The sequence below is a fragment of the Parasteatoda tepidariorum genome, chromosome 2 (genome assembly GCF_982258835.1).
Source record: "Parasteatoda tepidariorum strain Cologne lab strain chromosome 2, Ptep-v5.0, whole genome shotgun sequence".
NCBI classification, from domain to species: Eukaryota; Metazoa; Arthropoda; class Arachnida; order Araneae; family Theridiidae; genus Parasteatoda; species Parasteatoda tepidariorum.
The window spans coordinates 109,519,696-109,536,229 of record NC_141756.1 but is presented as its reverse complement, the minus strand read 5'-3'; the positions used below and the strand labels follow the sequence as shown (position 1 = coordinate 109,536,229).

General features: G+C 31.1%; 1 non-coding gene across 1 annotated transcript; it reads left to right on the top strand.

Annotated features, from left to right (window-relative positions):
* Nucleotides 1-573: 573 nt before the first annotated feature.
* TRNAG-UCC (transfer RNA glycine (anticodon UCC)) lies at nt 574-645 on the top strand. Its single transcript has one exon. It is a non-coding gene; the product is annotated as a tRNA-Gly (tRNA).
* The last annotated feature ends 15,889 nt before the right edge of the window (nt 646-16,534 follow it).

Genomic DNA, 16,534 nt, shown 5'->3' with positions numbered 1-16,534 from the left:
AGGTGATACTGTACAGCTTTATTGTTTTTACGGCGCTGATGTCGTAGGTCACATGTGTAGGTATGGGTGGTCTTCTTCTTCTTAAAGTGCAAGCACCCGATTCACATGAAATTTACGTTTGTAATAAAAAAAAACTATTTTTTATTTGAAAGTACATTAAATTTAATGTTTTAACTATCAGTACTCTTTCGTACGGGTTATATTCGATATTCAAAGCAAAATTTCGAAAAAAAAGAGATTCTAATTAGTATATTTTTATTTTGAAGATAAATCGCAGAATTTTTGCATCCATAAAATAGAATAACTTTTATGATAAATATAGAAAATGTGAAAAATGGTTTATATAATTCACCCACTGAACTGTTGTACTAATGATACATGGATTAGTTTAAACTAAATGTATGAAAAAATCGATAACAAATGAAATGGATAAAAGAATCGATACAAAGTAGAAGCAGTACCCTTTAAAAATATCGATTCTAATTGATTGAAGTTAAAGTTTTCCTCATCGTATTTTAGGTCATTGACTTAATTTTTATGCGAAAGAAGAATTATTTCGATCACTAGACTGAAGCGTCGGTGGTATAACGGTTAGCATAGCTGCCTTCCAAGCAGTTGACCCGGGTTCGACTCCCGGCCGACGCAGGTTTCTTTTTAAATTTTTTCTCAGAGAAAAAATATAATTTTTGAAATCATAAGTGTCTTTTAATTCCGTTTTTTTATTAAGTAAAATTTCGAAAAACTTTTAAATATCTTTTTCTTAAAAATTAAGTCCTTTCTGACGTATATTTCTTATATATCCTAAATATCTATATCTTAAAATTTGTTAAAATCCATAAGCGTTTTTTAATTCTTTTTTTTTTTAAAGTAAAATTTCGAAAAACTTTTAAATATTTTCATCTTAAAAAATGGCAAACAAAAGTATTTTAATGTTTTCTGAAATAAGCAAAGACATTAAACAAATCGAAAAAAAGAAAAAATTAAAAAATGTCAATTAAAATCAAATAAAAAAATATATATCTAGTTTAAATAGAATACTTTGAAAAAGTCTTACCATGAAAGGAATAAAACGATCAATAATAGTTTCGCTATAATAATAATTTTTTCTTTAACAAATATTAACTTTTTTTCAAGAATATTTCATTAAATTAAATATAAATTCATTAAATATTTCGACCGAAATAAATTATAAAAATACAAATTTCGTTAAGTAAATTTGAGTTGGATTAATGCTTATTTTTTCTTTTGCGGAATATTATAGGAAGGAAAAAAACGTAAATAATAAAAAATATTAAATGTTAAACAAATGATAAATATTTTAAAAAATAAAATTTCTTATACAAATGATAAATATTTAAAAAAATAAAATTTCTTATACAAATGATAAATATTTTAAAAAATAAAAATTCTTATATATTGGCAGTAAGTTAATTTAATTTTACTTGTAAGCATTATTAGCACTGGTGTAACAAATTTAAATAATTTGATGGCTAAAAGTATGATATTAAAATGATATAAATTAATTTATTCGTAAAAAATAAATTTATTTACTGTTGTTAGTAAAATTTAAAACTTCAATAACGCAAATAGATACATTGATAATTTTTAAAAAATGCATAAAAATGATGAACTTGTTTTTCTAATTTCTTCTCTAAGAAATTTTTCATTAAAGTAATCTTCGGAGCATTAAGCAATTGACAAACTAATGCATGCTTTAGAATGATTTGTAAACAAAACAATAAGAAGTGTTCTGAAATAATTTTTTTTTTTTTGTTTTACATATTTTTAAAGTGAGAAACGGATCACAATATTTAGAGAAACTATTGAGTAAATATCAGATATCTAATTTTCTAATATCAGATTTCTAATCCTTTTCTAATTATAGCGTTAAACTTTTGTTATTGTATAAAATTATCTTTTGTAAATGTAAACATTCATTTTAGCATAATTAATATTGAAAATTGCAAGCAGAAATGTAGAGAACGTAAAAAGCTTCAAACACGTTTTTTATACACAATTTTACGGGCAATCAAAGACTTTACAATTAAATAACAACACAATTCATTTTTCCTGCACTACACCACGTTGCCACGTTCTTCAATTTGTATACGTTACTTAGCAAAATTGCGCCGTGAAAACTGGTTTCACTGCATGAGAACTTAACTTGCGGTAAAGAGACATTTACAGAACCACGTAAAAACCAACGGATGCGTTGTTCTTCAAATAAATTATAATAGTCATGGATATTATTATGTATGAATTTAAAGTTAAGAAAAAGAAGTCAAAATATTACTCTAGCATAATTGATAAAAATTTGAGTACAACTATGCATTTCATATAAATTCGGACATTTATACTAAATAAGCAATATCAAAAAAGTGTAATCTCAAAATAATAATAATAATGAAACATAACATAAGTTATTATTGACTTATATCTGATTTTACTGATTTTTTAATGATATTTACTGATTTATAACTGAATTTACTGATACTTAGTTACTGATTCTAGAAGAATGTTCCTTGGGAAAAATTCATCAAGTATTTTTTGCAACGCAAAACTTTAGTTGAACAAGTATTATCTTGAACAAACGTCCTACTTCAATAATATGCTTAGATCTGATATTAGGACACAATGAATATTTTATTTTTTCTCCTTAAAAAACTGCTCAGTTCGAGATTTTGCAGCTTAATAACAATACATAATTCAAAGGGCACATTGAACATCTTAATTAATACTTTGTTAAATTTTTGTAATTATTTATTTTATTTATTCTTTAATTTATCTATTTATTATTATTATTATTATTTGCAAGTTTTTTAATACCGAATTATTTTTCGAGGTAATCTTCATTAGAAGCAAAATTTCATTAAAATATGCAAATATATAACTACGACATTACGCCCAATTAGAAAACACCACGAAATCTTTTTCGAACTGTTTGTTATTATACGCGAATAATTTGAAAGTTTTATTAATTTTTTGCACCCCAAAATTTTTGTAGGGCAAGTATTTAGTACGTTACGAACAGAACAAGATAAAACTTGATGAAATGTCAGATTACATAAAATATTTTTGTATTGTCTGATTCTGTCATTCTATATTGTTATAATCTACGGCTGCCTACAAAAAATCTTTCTTTTATTTTGGTTTATTTTATTTATTTATTTGTTTAATTACTAATTTGTATTTTTGGTACAAAAGTTTTATCTGACCGCTGTCCTCTCAATGAGAGATAAAACTTTATTAAAATCGGTATTATATATTAGAATAGTTAAATAAAGATTATTATTATTATTTCCTTAATTTGCTCGATTATGATTATATGTCTTGAAGTGCATGCTATTTGTTTTTATTTCATAGATAGTTATATTGAATATATTCAATAAAATTTTCAAAACAATTTTAAAATTAATATTCTGTTTAAGTAGGTCTACTTCAAAGTCTTTCTTTTCTTCCTTTGATGTAAATATCAAAGAAAAAATATATATAAAAGAAAATATATGCAACAAAATCATCCTATCACATTCATGGATATAATAACTGGACTTTATGACCAGTTTATCATTCCAAACCACACCACATTTTTTTTTATATACAACGACAAAAACAAAGAAACTAAAATGTCTCCAAAAGTTTCTTTGTTTATGAAGAAGTTAAAAATTTCCTCAGCTCCTCCAACCCACAAGAGTGCTTTTCAGCCAGGAACATAATATGTTACTGACAGCACCAGGAGTGTGTCCTTTATGGAGGCCTACCTTTTAATGCACCATTACCTGCGAAGCCTACTTAGGCCTTAAGGCATTAAGTTTTTATAGTGATTTTATAAATTGTTCTTTCATCGTTCTATTTTCCGTCCTTTCCAAGAAAACGGTACTTTTCCCTGGCGACTCCATTTCGCCCACCCCTTTTTATATAGCTGTATATCTTTTAATGCTGGGTCTCTCTGGAGTTATAGTTTAGTGCGCAGGCTTTACGGGCCTGTAAAGCTTTATGTCGAAGTTTGTTTTATGGAGGATGGATATAGCAGGGGATGTTGTTATGCTACAAAGAAATTAATGGAAAATTTAGAAATAGGGGACGAAACAATCTTCAAGTATGTAGTATTCCCACAAAGTGATTTTAAAGCAGGAATTTTGTTAGCCGTGCAGTAAAGTTTACCACATATTTTTATGATTTAGACAGAATTGGTAATGAAATCGAAATATCTTTCAGGAAATGAATTGGAGTGTCTACACATTCGAACGGTGTGAGTGGAGTTGAAAAATGCATGAATGAGTCGTAATACTTATTTTTAAAGAAGTTTTGGACGATGCACTCTGAACCAATGAAACTGAATACCAATAAACAGTAACAGAATTGCCAATAACTGAAGAGCTGATTGGATGGAGACTCTAAGGGGAATTTCAGTGAATTTGAATAAATTGGATTCTAATTTTATACATTGACAGTTGGTAATAAACACTCAATAATTTATTTTCTATTGTCTAAAGACTATTTCTTTCCCGCATAAAAATTTATTTCTCGTCCTCAAGCGTTTAGTTGTTGATGTCTGTAAATTTCCAACACTCACTTAATTGATTGATTGATTGATTTGTTCATTTACGTCACACTAGAGCTGCACAATGGGCTATTGACGACGGTCTGGGAAACATCCCTGAGGATGATCCTAAGACATGCCATCACAATTTTGATCCTCTGCAGAGGGGATGGCACCCCCACTTCGGTAGCCCGACGACCTGCATGCGAAGTCGAGCACTTTACAAAAGAACAGTTTAACGAGGACCAATACCGCACACCCTCTGTCCCTACGCAGACTGTTCCAAGTAGTCACCCACCAGCACTCTGACCGCAGTCAGTGATGCTTGACTTCGGTGTTCTTCTGTGAACCGTGTCTTAACGATCAGTCCACTGCGGGACAACACTCATTTAAACTGTTCAGGTTATTAGCGTTCGTATTTCTGGCATTTTGGTTGGCTGCCAAAATACAGGATTTCTAAGATTATTCGTAACTTGTTTGTTACAAACTTCCAACCTTCCACCACTCTGAAAATGTTCAAAATTGACACTTCATACCTATGCTCACTAAGATCTCGGAAATTAAATGACTTGGCAAAGGTAGGTGTTTTATTTATGTCGCACTAGAGATGCACATTAAGCTATCGACGACGTTCTGGGAAACATCCCTGATGATGATAAAAAGAGATGTCATCACAATTTTGATCCTCTGCAGAATGGATCTCTGCTTAGGTAGCCCGACGAACTGCGAGCGAAGTCAAGCACTTTAAGGTAAAACAGTTTAAAGAGGACCGATACCATACGCAGGCTGATCAAAGTGATCACCTACCCGCTTACTGATCAGTTATGCTTGACTTTGGTGTTCTACTGGGAACTGTATCTTTACAATCAGTTCTCTGCGGTACATGACTTGGCACAAAAAAAGTCTATTTTGTAAGTTTGATAATTGTAAAACTAAAATAATATGAATGAATTGATAATGGTAACGGTACAGTAAAACTAAAATAAGACATTTTACTTGAAAAAACCCCTGTTTTTCTACAGTAAAGCTTTCAACGCAGCCTTTTAAATATTCTGTTAAGTTGTGAAACTAAATTCTCTTACAACACTAGGATTCAGAGCTCAAAAAAATATTTATTTAAACTTTTTCCTGTAATAAAAAGCCACCTTTCATAATTTATCGAAAGGTGGAGTATGTATCTTTATAAGCACCTGCGATGCCATTCTGAAAGACTGAGGTTCGATCCTTAGTGGTGGCTTGAAGCCCATCCAGCTTCTGATCGATGGGTACCAGATTGTCTGGGAAGTAGAGGTGCCATCGTGTGCTATGCTGAGCACATTACCACGAAATTGTGCTGATTTAACTTGTTTGACCCCCTTGGCCCTGCGGAATGCTTTGTTTGTTTTTTTCGGGGAGGAGGATGTAAACAAAACAATTTTAATGCAACAAATATGGCCACATTTTAATTGGATTATTATAATTTATGGAAGCTCATAATGAGGGGAGGGGTAATCATATAATGAGGAATGGCTATGTTTTGAATTATTACGTAATAATCCAAATACCTTTTACTGGGAAAATCTTTTTTATGTAGAGGAAATTTTCTTCACATTTAAAGAGATTGAGAAAAAATCGTGATAAATCTAAATTTTTCTCCTGAAGTAAACAATTTTTACATCCAATCGTTCCTTAGTATATTTTCTAGGTAGATACCTCTAGTTAATAACACAATACGCAGAAAACAGAAGCAACTGAAAATAGTGGGGTTTTTTTATACCAAAAATGCTCTTAAAAGACACTTTCCTAAACAGTTGGGATATATAGCTTACAATTGGGAAATATTGCTCCAATTTTAGAACAAATCATCCAATTAGAAGCAAAAAAAATTTTGAAAAATATTTTGCAAAATGGAATGGAAAAACAATTGAATAGAAATTAAAAAAAAAAAACTTCGTTCCATTTTTCCTTTTATCTTATGTTATATTTGAACCAAGAGATAAAATGCCACAGGAAAATTTTTAAAAAAAAGAAAGGTCAAATTTCTGAAAACTAAATTGTAAGACATTCAAAGAAAACCACAGCTATGTAGAGTAAATGTTTTCAGGTATGTGTGAACAAAACAAATTAAAATTATTGATTTATTAACAAACCTCATTGCAGCATCGACTTACAATGCTTAAGCAAACAAGTAAGGCTGATTAATTTCAGTGATACAACTAAGCTTTACACATGGTTTCTGTAATCACATGTCGGCTATTGGAACTTTGTATAATCGTGCCTTTTAAGCATTAGTGACAACCGACGATTGATGAACAAGGGGGCTGCTTAGGCTTAAACAAGCATTAGGGGGTAATCTCTCCCGAATAGTAGTTTACCCGTAGTCTCCGTGTTTGTATATGTATACTACCTCGTGGGACAAATCGAAACATCATCATGCATGACAGCGCAAATCGATACGGGACAAACGAAAATCGATAGAAGGAGGTAAATGCGAGACAGTTGTTACCAAATGCTAATATGGAAGAAAGGAAATGTTACCAATTAACGAATATTAATGAATTGTGCTTTGATGGTAAATGAGAGTCAAAAATGCTGAACAATAATGAAGAGTAATTAATTCAATAAAAATTTTTACCAATTAATGAAAAATTATGAGTTATCTATTGACAGAAATTGAGAGCGAAATAATATTGAACAAGAATAAAAAAGTAATAAAGGTGCTCTTTTATTAAAAAATTAATTTAAAAAATGTTACCAAATGAAAAATTATGAATTAATCATTTGCAAGAAGGTAGAAATTGAGGTCCAAAAATACTGAATAAGACTGAAACTGAAAAAGTAATATAAAAATGCACCTTTTAAAAAAAAATGAAACAACGCACAATTAAATCATTGTGAAATGCTATGAAATTTGCAGAAATGTGTATAATATTAGAATAATATGATCATTTCTAATGTAAGGTATATTAGTTATGTAAGAGGTATATTAAAAAATGCATATATGCTACGTCTTTTTATGTGTATATTACATCATGTGTACTTTAATATATATATATCGATTATATAAGTTTACGGGTATAGTAAACAACACAGTATAGTTTCATGCAACATTTATTAGTTTTGAAAATCGGTCTACAAAAGTCGAAATTTCTAGAAACCAAGACAAATTTTTAGGAGCCTGCATGCTATGGAATTTAATATTACCTAAACCCGACTATGATTGGAAGTATAGTATGCAGTTTTAATACACAGACAATTATAATATCTTAAATATATGAAAAATTTCAAAACATTTTTTAGAATTGCCAATTTGGAGAGATTTTTCCACCTAGATAAAAACCATTTAGTTCAATAAATAATTCCCAATTTTTGTAATTAGCCAGGCAATGCAGCGTTGGAATTACTTTCCAAATATTAAAACTTATATCACAATGGTCTTCGCATTTTTACCAAACTGAAGTATTACTTCACATTAAAATTTTGCGCCATGTTGTTTTTCTTCTTTTTTTTTAATATATATATATCCGTCGTTAAGCATCCGACCCAATTTTTGGTTTACGACTACCAATGTTCAACTCCGCAACCTTGTAATTTTGAACCAATCCAGAAGACAAGGAAACTTCTGAATCAGTACCCCCAGAGGTATTGACTTGTTATGGGAACATGGACGACTTTGCGACTCGTCAGATTTAACGTGCATCAGTCACCATTTACTACAAGGGGAGTCTTCGGCTGGCGGGGATCAAACCCACGAACTCTTGGACATGGGCTCAGTGCCCTACCAACCAGGCTATCCCAGCCTAAAGTAAACCTCTTTGCGTCATGTTTATGATTAGCATAGAAAGAGTGAACTAAAAATAGGCAAACCTAACAGTTATGCGTGATCGTTACATTTTTATAATTAACATAGAAGACGCTGACTAAAATTGGCATAAGTTTACCTAACAGTTGAGAGTTGCTGTCACAAACTCACAACAGTTATAAAAGAAAAAGCATGTTATTCTCTAAAAATTATTATTTCATGTTAAGACAGAACCCTCGAAAAACAGCCTTAAAGGTTATTTAGTGTAGTAAGAAATTTCACTTTCCTTAAAAATGGTGCACTTCCGTTACAAAAATTCTTTTCTTTCTTCTTTAATTATGTGTCTGAGAACAAAATAAATTACTTTACAATACGTTTTCAGTGTCCCTGAAAGTAAGACATTTATTTAAACCACTTGAGCGTGACTCACGAGAGTTTACAACTTACAACCAAACGATTCTTCTAGAACTCTAGCGTGATTTAATTTCCATTGCTCTTGTATAATAGTTTTCTTTAGAATAAATAAAAAAATTATAAATTCTTTTGTATTTATGCTAAAAAAGCATACATTAATTAATCGTCTAAGCTTTTTATTACTACTTCTGCCAACCTCATTATAATTTTGCTTGTAATAAAAGTGAACTCAATCTTCTGGAATGTGGTGCAACTTAAAAACTTTTGAATTTTTCTTTTAGATACCTGCATTGGATTGGTAAAAAATAACAGCTTAAGAGTAATTACGCATAACTCATAAGTGTAATGAGTAAGAAAAGAAAGCAAATAATACATACGATATAGCATAGGAGTATTGGAACATCACATAAGAAAAAACATTTACAGTCAAACGATTCATATAAAACTCAAGCAGGATTACAGTAATAATCGTTTTCTTCAGAATCGATAAAAAAAACTCAAAAAATAAATTTTTACTTTTGTAATTATGCCTGAAAGCATATAATAATTAATCCACTAATCCTTTTTATAACAACTGTTGTTTACATCAATATAATTTTGCTTGTAATAAAACTGAATGCAATCTTCTGGAATGTGGTGCACCATAAAAACCTTAGAATGTCTCTTTTAAATATCTGCATAGAAAAAGTAAAAAATAACATCTTAATATGAACTACGCATAACACACATAAGTATAACGTACAAGAAAAGTGTAAGAATAATGCATAAGAGATGGCGCAGGAGTATTAGAACAAGACATAAGAAAAACAAATTTACAGTCAAACGATTCATCTAAAACTCAAAACGGGATTACATTAATAATCGTTTTCTTCAAAATTGATCGTTTACACTTTAATCGTTTTTTTGTAATCGTTTTCCTCAGAAAGGTTCTAAAATCAATTGTTATTTTTTGTAATTATGTTTAAAAAGCATATAATAATTAATCCACTAATCCTTTTTATAACAACTGTTGTTAACCTCATTATAATTTTGCTTGTAATAAAACTAAACGCAATCTTCTGGAATGTGGTGCAACATAAAAACCTCTGAATGGCTTTTTTAGATATCTGTATTGAGTTAGTAGAACATAACATCTTAATCCCCACCTCAAATAACGACTAATAAAATTATATTTCCGCCTTCCCACGCTCTCACTAAGCACCCTGTTGTTAAAATTGCGTTCTAAACACATTCGCAGAACGTTAAAATTAGCAAGAACATCTTTAGAAAGATTGACACTAATGCATTCTTCTTACTCTTGAGCAGAGATCTGAAATGCTGAATTATATATTTAAGAAGCCATTTTCGGTCACACGTGTAATAAACATCCGCCGCAAATAAAAAAAATTTATTAAGTTTAAATTAAAAGCAAAAAGTTAACTGAACAAAATAAATGAAGTAGGGTAATACTTCGATATAGTGTGAAGTACTGATATTTTTTTAACATGGTGAAAACGATATTTTAGAATTATGTCACACGATATAATATGCATACGCTTTATAATCCTTCGGTATTGATGTTTTGTCAACTAATAACGTGCGTGCTAACGTTAATTTTATTTAATTAAATTGTAATTGAACAAATTTTGCAGTTCTAACAAAAAAATTTATTTAATAAAAATCAACTTAAATAATTATAGCTTATGCATTCTTTTTCTCCTACTCGTCAAAAATCAGTAAATTGCAGCCCTTTAGATGTTTATGTAACATTTGATAAACCCCATTTTTGATAAACCTCAACATTTTAAATTTGTTGTCGACTTGATGTATAATGAATTATAAAGTAATAGTCGGTCAACTATTAAAAACGACCATCTATTTCTTTTTTCTTTTGAAAAATCTTGAAATTAATGTTTTTCTAAAAAATTCTGCTGGTATGCGTGGTGTAGTTTTACACAGAAACCCATCCAAAACGATGCTTCTCAAATTTTCTCCAAAGAAAAAATAATACTTATAATAATTTAAATTTGTAATCCGTTCGATAAACTAAAAATGTAAAAAAACAGAATATTAATTAAAACTTGTTCTACTCTCTCAACTAATTCTCATTTAAATAGTGTAACTAGTTCAGTGACGTTAAATCACACAGAAGTAAATAAAAGCACGATAAAGCTTACAAAATTAACTGCTATTGAATATTTTGATGATCCAAACACATGGTTGGAAGCCAGTTCGAAAATTCAATTAATAAAAGTTACTATTTTTCAGACATTGAAAAGCTTATTTATCTTATAAATTTTGTTGGATAAACAGCTTTAAAGGTAGTTTTTTATTTTATATTTTATAACCGTTGTTAAACAGCCGCCTACTAATGTTCAACTCCGTAGCCTTGTAATTTTGAACCCAATCCAGAAGACAAGGGAACTCCTGATTCAGTAGTGAGTGAAATTTGACTTCTTGATGGAACTAACCCGCATTTGCGTTTACATAGAGAGGAAGACCACGATGACCTCCCACGGTTAGCCTGACGGCAAAGGGACTCTAACCCAGGATCCATTTACCACTGAGGATGTTTCACGTTAGCACTGTGGTCGGTGCAAGCCGGATGCGGATTCGTATCGACCATCTATACCCAGTTCACCTCATTGGAAGGCGAACGCTCTATCCCCTGAGCCATCACAGCTCTCAAAGGTAGTTTCGGGATTTTCTTTGACGGGTGATAATAATAAAACTACCCTTAACTAGTTGAAAGATTGGTTTGGATGGAAAAAACTTATTTATAATGCCCATTCAGGCTTATTATTCAATGCCGTGCTTATAAAGAATAACTTGAATATTTTTGGATAGAGAAAAATATTTGATCGAGTAGAAATTGATTTAAAAAATAAAAAGTTTACAATCGTTGGAAATAGATTACGCATCGTACGGGAATCTTCTAACATCGATTATTTTAAAGATTCTTCTTCTGAATTAAAAAAGAAAAGAGGGATATAATTGGAACTTGAAGCCCATCTAAAATTTTTAAGCGGAAAAATTAACAGTAGCTAAAAAAAACCACCCCCATGACAGATATTAAATGTCCTAATACTCAAAAAGAAGATAAAAATTAAGTCAAGGCTACGACCATTGAAAGGAATATCTTTGGCTCATAGATTATGCGCAACCACTAAGTTAATTAATAATAGTGTATGTAAGTGACCATGAACCCTGGGAGATGCGATTCTTTAACAGTAGAAGAAAGTAAAAACAATTTTAATTAAACAGAGGCTAGCTGCTTCCTTTGTTTGAAACCAAATCTTTAAATAAATTATTATTACAGTAAGAAGAATTGTTGTTATATTAGCTGGCCACATTCAAAAACGATTTGCTTTAAATTAGAAGAAAATAAACAATCAAAAGTTATAAACAATGGAGAAAACCCAAGGAAAATTCAGAAATCGTTACTGCAATTTTTTCTCGTGAGAATAAATTAAATTGTAAACAGAATTCGAATTTTATTTATTTACAAAGTTGCACTGTCATCGAGGAAAATAAAAACAAACAAGAAAATATTAAAGTTTTTTTTTTTTTGACAGTTTAAATCAACGAACTTTCATAAGAAATAAATTGGTAAAAAGATTAAATTTGCCATTAATTAAGAAGGAAAGATTATTATTTAATTCTTTTGGACCAGAACATTCCCAAATCAGCTTGTTTAATATAGTACGTTCGTGATTTACGAATTTTTAAAAACAAGTCAACTCACGGATGATTTTCACAGCGAAACTAATGATGGATTATTTTTAATCGAATTGGATTATTATTTTGATACAGTGACTGGCCGAATTTATAGATTTGACGAGAGATTAGAAGGCAGAGACAATCTTCGGATGTTGTATTTATGGGCACATAAGTAAAATAAGCAATCTACGTCAGTAGATTGAATTATGAACGTAGTTGTTAACCATGGCAATGAAAGTTTAATGCGAAAATTTTTTGCCCTTGACTCAATTGGTATTTTGCCCGATGCTCCAGCTACTAAACGGAGAAGAAACAAAAGTTCAAGAGTTTGAGTCTTCCATTACATTTGATAAAAGCTATAAAATAAAATTTTCCAATGAATTAGTACTAATAGACAATTTAAAATCCAATAATTACGGTATCGACTTTAAGGTACTTCAACATCTTGTAAACAAATCTAACAAGGACCCTTATTTACATAAGGAATACAAAAAAAAACATAGAATCATACCTTTTAGAGGGTTTTATTGAAGAAATTTCGGAACTATATTTTATCTTTCCCACAGGGCGGTTGTTAAAGAATATAGATTGAGTACAAAACTCCGCGTTGTCTTCGATGGATGTCGCTCCCGGCTGAATCTTGTTCTTTAAGGATTATCTACACGCTGGTCCTAAATTAATAATAATTTTGATATTCTTGTAAACTTTAGGAACAAGAAGACAGCGTTAGTTGCTAACCTGAAACAAGCATTTCTTAGCATGAGAATCGTGGATGAAACTTGAGATGCGACAAGATTTCCTTGGACGAAGACTCATTTTGATAAAGATAAGCTTGAAATATTTAGATTTACACGAGTTTTAGTTGAACTCGCTTCTAGTCCATTTATTGTTGCAGTAGCTGTAAATTTTCATTTGAAAAAGTAACAACAAACTTTTCCATAAACAATAAAAATTTGTAGAGAATCGTTATATGTGGACGATGTGATAGGAGGCGAGGATGATGTAGAAAAAGCTTTTAGTTTCAGACATGAAGCTTTTACGATGCAGGCATGCAATTTACAAAATAGAATTCGAATTCAAAATCTCTTTAGACTTATAGGAAACTAATGATATTTAAACAGATCACACGAGACTTATTACTTAAAATAAGGTGGAATAGTGACACAGATATTTGTATAAATAAAATTTCTGAATCACCTCCTTTTTCAGAAATCGGTTTTATAATGGTCGTTGAACAGCCGACCCAATTTTTGGGTTTACGACTATTAATGTTCAACTACTTAGCCTTGTCATTTTGAACCCAATCCAGAAGACAAAGGAACTCCTGAATCATGGAAGAAATTTGCCTTGGTGGAGGGCTTTTTCATGGAACTAACCCACATTTGCGTTACATGGAGAGGAAGACCACGAGAATCTCCCAGGGTTAACCTAACGGCAAAGGGACTCTAACCCACGATCCGTCTACCAATGAGGATATTTCACGTCAGCACTGTGATCGGTGCAAACCGGAATACATACAAATCTGAACCACCTCTTTTTAAAATCCATTTAATATTCACTTTGATTGTAATTAAGCAGTGTCGTAAGAATGCTTGTGGCGAAAGCCATTAGCTGCATTTCTTTGTTGTCTTTGTCCTGGGCTTTGTCTAGTCATTTTCGGTATATTTATAGTAAGTTAATCGCGATGCATCGATCTGCTTTAGTCATAAACTGGCTAAACTTCCTTATTTGAATTTTTTGTGGTCAAATATGGCTGAAAGGTGTCTTTCTCATTGTTTATCCACTTCGTAAACGAGAAAAAAAAAGAACTTATGGGCAACACTTTCCAAGAAAAGGATGGAAAGAAAGAGAAAAAAAAGAATTTTCTCTCTTTTCCAATACTTACAAAGATCAATTATTCAGTTTCACGTTCAGTAGCTTTAGTACTCTACCATAAAACCTTTTTATGGCCCTCTTCAGAGTTTCGTGACTTCTGGAAAGAGGGGTGGAGGAAGGGGGGATTCATCAGTGTATGCAATGCATGTGCATATATGCGATCTCGACTCTAAATTCAGAAAAGTGCCACATCTCGTATTGCTACACGGGGATGGTTGTAACAGATGGTTTCATCCGCACCTATGCTTGTACAAAAATAAAACTAAAATGTAATGGCAACGTAAATACTTGACGGTCTTTTTTTTTAGCTTGTCAGACTTCCGAAATAAATAAAAATTAACCATTGAAAACAAATTTTATCATTTGGATTTCGATTTTAAATTCAGAAAAGTGCCGTAACTTATATTGCTATACACAGATGTTGGCAGAAAGATTGTTTCATTCGTACCTATGATTTTACAAAGTGGGTTCCATCATTTCTCAACGTAGTGAATCCATGAACTATAAATGGATGTTAGGAATTTGAGAAGTCGATGCTTAGATCTTGATTCTAATGCCAGAAATGTGCCTCAACATGTATTGCTATGCACGGATCGTTATAGCGGTGGGTATAATTTGCACCTATGTTAATGCAAAAAGAGTCAAATTGAACTGCAACGTAAAATACTTAGCGTTTTCATGTCTCTTTTTAGCGGGGTGAACTTTAAATATAAAAATAAACTTTAAATATTAGAAACAGTAATGATATATAGATTCTAAATTCAAGAAAGTGCCGTAACTTACATTGCTATATGCGGATGCTGATTTTCGTTTCTTCTGTACCTATGCTTTTACAAAATTAAAACTAAAATATAATTAATCAATATGCTTAATTGAAGTCAACTCAAGTACTAGTTAATTCATTCTTCTTTTAATATGGCTAACCAACGAAATCGAAACAAATTTTTGAGAATGCAGAGCGGACTGTGTAGGGGTCAGTGAATTGGCCTTGTATCAGAAAGGTTTGAAGTTAGAATCTCGGACAAGTCAAGAGCGTTCTTTCATTCTCTGTACTATCTATCCTTACTAGTAGGTCCACCAAATATAGTGCCCCTGAAAGAGTGACCAATAAGCCTGCCCTAATAAGCCTGAATTGACGAAACAAAAAGTGGGCATTGGAGAAAAAAAAATTGAGAATTGGATACAAACCTAAATATCTAAATCTCGATTCTAAAGTTCTAAATTCATGACCTATGCACGGATGGTTGTAGTAAATGTATTCATCCGCACCAATCTTACTGACTCACTAAAATAAAAGTAAACATCAAGTATTGGATACAGAATTACAATTTGTTATTTTTTTTTAACAGAATAAGGTCAGCTTCCAGAAATCATGAGCATTTTCCTAGAATAAGAATTCCAAACAAATCTAGGAGAGAAAGAAAAAACATTCTCTTTATCTTCATCAGATGTGGGTTGAAATAATGACGACATGGAGACTTTCTCCGGTATAAATTGGTAGCATAATAGACGAGATAGCAATCTCGTGTCGTTCCATGGGGCTATATTCTGAGCAATTCTTTTATTTCGTTGGCCATTTTTCCTTCTGTCCGAATTCAGCTCTTTAATCATGATTAACGTTGATAGAAGAGAACGGGAGTATAAATAACATAGTCCCACGCGCTTTTGTTTCAGGAATCCAATGCATAAAGGGTTCGGGGCAGTTAGAGATGAGCAATATTTTTATCGAAGGAGACACGTAAAAACCAAATTTTTCTTAATATTTTTTCCGAATAGGTATATATTGGATTTATAAATCTGATATGTAAAGAAACATGGTGTGTCTAATCGCAGAATTAATAAAAAGAGAAAGGTTTTTACAGATCAGCAAATGGATTTGTTAAACATCAGTTTGGAACTGGAATTCTAGAATTAATTATCAAGTCTTGGAACTGGTATACTAGAATTAATTATCCAGTCTGGACTGGGATACTAGAATTAATTATCAAGTCTTGGAACTGGTGATACTAGAATTAACTATCCAGTCTGGAACTGGAATACTAGAATTAATTATCCAGTCTGGAACTGGAATACTAGAATTAATTATCCAGTCTGGAACTGGAATACTAGAATTAATTATCCAGTCTGGAACTGGAATACTAGAATTAATTTTTCCAGTCTGGAACTGGAATATTAGAATTTATTTTTCCACCTATATGAAAATAATCATATTATCAAAATAAACA